We start from the raw sequence: 4,259 nt of genomic DNA, 5'->3' as shown, positions 1-4,259 counted from the left end.
GATAAGTGGACACACACACATGCACAGCCTCCATGACTCAAAGTAAGATCTGAACAGCCTCTTTCCCTCTAATCTGGAGGGTGGGGGCGGAGCTTTCAGCCCAGGGCTGAGATAACGTACAGCTCTCTCTGGGCAGACAGAGACCTCCGCCTGCCTTTTCTGGTGTTTACAGAACAGTGAGAGAATAAGGTTAGCCTGCCGAAAGGCCTCAACAAGCATGCCCTCCCCTGCCCCAGGTGTGGTTCTGGGAGGCGGAGCCAGCAGCCGGGTCCTCTCTCCATTGGCTGGGCTCAGCAGGTAACAAGAAGCTTGGCTGAGGGGTGCATAAATAGTGAGACTGGTGCCGCCTCCTCACCCCTGCCTTGGAAAAACCAGTTTCTTTTATTGTCTGTGGCCAAGCTCCATTCGGCACTCCACCCCCTCTCCTTTCCAGCTTCGTTTAGCCCCCTCGCCTCCACTTTCTCCTACTTTCCTATTGTCTTTTACTAAAGAGAGAACCACGTGTCGCTTTCTCCAGGAGCAACTTCTGCTCTGCTCAGGCTGCTGAGCTGGGCACCCTGTAGAGTACGTGCTGCTTTCTTCTCCCAGCCTCAACTCTTGAGGGCAAAAGACTTTCCCAAGACTTAAAATTACTTTTTTTTCCCCCCTAACCCAGGATTCTTCAACAATCTTTCAGCTTGGTACTCTCTTAAGACAGAAAACGATGAATTATTTTGCATCAAAGGCAAAGCTGCGCTGGATGTCCGAAGGTATAGGTACTCCTATGTACTCAGGTGAGTCTGAAATCTTTGGATTTGCCGGGTGAGTGGCTAGATCCTGGGGATCTTAGAGTAAGAAGGGAAGAGTGGAAACGGCGGTCTTCACTGGGAGTCAATCATTAACTTCCTTCTTTGTCTTCCTGAGGACTTCTGAACTGCTGGGTGGTAAATCTTGGTGATAAAGGAAGCTGGTACAGCACGCTGCAGCTCTGTCTAGCTTTCTGGGGATTGGCTCCACTAGAGGAATGTGTTTGACTGCCTAGTCCTGGGGTGCTAAGTGCAGCTCTCACAGTAAATGCAAGAACTGCTTCCCTTCTGTGGTTCTCAAGTCCAAGTTGGTTTTTTGAGACCTTTATGGGACAGTCCTGAAGGCAGCTGAAGAGCAGTCACTGGCTAAAACTTACTCTATAGCCCAACATGAGTCTTGTTGGGTCTCTGGCTCAACCCAGTACTGCAACTGGCCAAGACAGTAGTCACTGGGGGATTACATTTGTAGAGGCCTACTGAGTGGGAGAACTTGAATACTAGATGATTGTTGCTCAGGGTGGATCAGGTCTCAGGATCCAGGTTCTAGACCAACTCTTCTTACAGCAACTGCAGGTCTACAGAATGGTAAGCCTTTCCTGGGGACCTCCACCCTGACCCTGTTCATATGGCCTGTCACCATTATCAAGCCTTTTCTTCCCTGGAAAGCACTGGAGATCAGGATCTCAAATGAGGATAAGTCCAATTGTGGACTGGAGGGATCTGGTGGGCTGTCTTAAGGAAGGTCTGGGTAGAGAGCTGATAGTGACCCCTTTGCTTTTCAGAACTGAGCTGAAATCCGAACAGAAGCCAAGACTCCTTCCATCCCAGAACATCTCCCACAGTTTCCTACCTTCCTTGGTCAAAGCCAGCAGACTGGTGTCTTTCTCCACTTTGACTAGGAAGTGGGTCAAAGGTGGTGTGGGGGCTTCAGTGGTCTAGATAACTCACAAACAAAGCATACTTCTTACTATTGAGAAGTAAGTATTCACTAGAAGGCTGAGCAGAAGATTCCCTGAACCTCTTGCCTTTAGCACACAGCGCCCTACCTTCTAGTGAGCCCTGTGTACAACCTGAGGAAGATGATTTAGTTTGGATCTAGGAAAGTGGGATTCTCCCCTAACCATAACTAGAAACCCCTGCCTTTGTGTAAGAGCCTTTCTCAGAAGCCTGATGCCCTGGGGGCTGGATGAGAGAGGTGGAGCCTCTCTGTCAGGTCAGAACAAGCCCAGGAACAAGAAAGTATTCCAAACAAGGCAGTTCAACCCTACCCACCCAGTCTGCGTGTCTCTGCTTAGAGCAGGCTTTTATGAGGTTTATGCTGAGCAGCAGACGAGTCTGAACACAGCAAAGACAAGGCCAATGCAGTCCTTGCGAAGTTCCTGCTTGGTGGGCATTTTCTTTTGGGCAGGAACAGAAAGTCCACAGGTACTACAGGACCTCCCTCTCCTGACCCCTACCCTAGGCTCCCTGGCGAAGTTGTTCACTGATTCTATGCAGAACTGGGGAAACATATGGCCATCGGAGGCTGGCTTTCCCAGACAAGTCTATGGGAAGAGGACCAAGAATTCTTCTTTCCACCATCCACCCGCCCCCATAAACAGGCCTGCTCCAGCAGAGTCCTTGTCCTTCCTCAGCTCCTCCTCAGCTTATCTTGATTTCACACTGGCACACAGGCCCAAACTGGGCTGTTCATGCCCTTGCACAGCGGCTTTTTCAGAAGAATACCTGTGCTCCTGCATTCCACCGTTCGGTAAGCAATGGCAGAGTGAGCGTCTGCCTTCTGTAGACATCACCAAACATCCCCAGCTCTGGTATGGTACACACATTGAAGAGGACAGCCAGCATCCTAACTTGGTATACAGAGAGGATGGCCCCACAGCACTGGCTGTACCACCCACCACAATCTAGCTCTGGGGTGGGAGCAAGGATGCTTGGAGAGGATTTGGATATTCAGGTCCTCACTGTCCTCTAAGAATGTGGATGCAGGAGCCTGAAGGTCTCATCCAGGTCACACACAGCACTACAAGAGGAGGCTTGGTAGACAAACAGCCCCAGACAATCCATGGGTCCTCTTGTCCTTCATTCCACCGGAGTCTGTCTTATGCCAACCAGATTTCAGTGGAGTGAAGCTCAGGAGGCATGGAGCTGCCAGCGGTGAACCAAAGCACGGCGCCACAACAGAGGCATTCTTCGAAAAATGCAGTCACGGAAGGTGTCTGCAGCCTGGGTCCTCCTACAGAGAGATGACAGCAGCAGACAAGAAAACACTGCCAATGAGAGCAGTGTGGCCTTTCTTCCTAAAATTGATGCTTCAGAAATGTGTGTTTTCTGCAACTTACAAAAATTAAAATTTGCCTGTCTGCTGAGGAGCCTTCCTGAATGTACCCTGTGCTGTCAGTCTCCAGAGCCTGCTCCCCTGGGGGTTAAATACCACAGGAGCTCAAGGATGTTCTCCTGACTCCCTCTCTCCCCAGGGACTCCAGGGAGATATCTGGGACATCATTTGCAACCAGCCAGGGATCCTATTGCCTTCAGACTCCCCACAGTGCTAACAAGACCTGCAGAATTGGGGAGGAAATCCCCATTAAGATTATTTAAGTCTATTTATATTATAATAAAATAAATGTAAATAAGACTTAAATGAAGGCAGGTTCAGATCTTTCTGACACTGTACAGGATATAACTCAGCACGCAGTGTAAATTCTGTAAAGGTTAATGTATTTAAACATATTTGACACATAAAGCTGCCAGATCCGACTTTAATCACTCACCAAGTGTAATTGCCTTTCCATGGGTCCCTCTGCACCAGAACATGTGCTTAAAACACGAGGCTGTGTGGAAATCTGGGGTGTGATGGGGACAAATACTTCTTGGCTGTCAGGGTTTGTGATTTGCTTTGATAGATTTGGCACCGATTTTATTGGCTGCACACCCTAAGTGACCATTATTTTGCTTTGTTTTGTTTCTTGTTTTAAACACCACATCTCTCCTTCAGGGAAGAAGATGTAGGTTTGAGGCGGGGGGGGGGGGGGGGGGGGGGGCATAAGTCCAAAGGAAGTTCACTTAGTATAAAGGACCTGCCCAGAGAAGTTCTTTATGGAATTGCCCCTTCTTCGATGGAGGGATCTGCTTGAGGAGCCGCCCGGCTAACAAGGCAGACACTAAACAAAACCCACCAAAGGAAACCCAGTTTTCACCTCTGGAGGATGCCCTGTGTGGCCAGGCTCAACAGAACCCATAGCTGCCCTTTTTCTTAGGAACTGAGTGTAAAGGCTACTTTGGTATCCCAGACCCTGTGTCCTGAATGCCCCCAGTGGCCTCTTTACCTCCCCAGCCTATCTGCCCCAAGGAATCATGAGTTCCTCACTGAACCAGAGGAAACAGCGTTTATCTTAAATGTCTTACCCTCTTGCTTCAAATTGTTATGATGTCAAACTCAGCCCATCACCAACAGTATACTGAGTCCCACAAAGG

General features: G+C 49.3%; 1 long non-coding RNA gene across 1 annotated transcript; it reads left to right on the top strand.

Annotated features, from left to right (window-relative positions):
- Window positions 1-617: 617 nt before the first annotated feature.
- Window positions 618-3,747, top strand: LOC128109520 (uncharacterized). Its single transcript, XR_008217834.1, has 3 exons — window positions 618-773; window positions 1,568-1,762; window positions 3,260-3,747. It is a non-coding gene; the product is annotated as an uncharacterized LOC128109520 (long non-coding RNA).
- The last annotated feature ends 512 nt before the right edge of the window (window positions 3,748-4,259 follow it).

This window comes from Peromyscus californicus, unplaced genomic scaffold, assembly GCF_007827085.1.
Source record: "Peromyscus californicus insignis strain IS unplaced genomic scaffold, ASM782708v3 Scaffold_14__1_contigs__length_90479793_seg_2, whole genome shotgun sequence".
Lineage (NCBI taxonomy): Eukaryota > Metazoa > Chordata > Mammalia > Rodentia > Cricetidae > Peromyscus > Peromyscus californicus.
The sequence above is the reverse complement of the archived record's forward strand: the minus strand, read 5'-3'. Positions and strand labels throughout refer to the sequence as shown.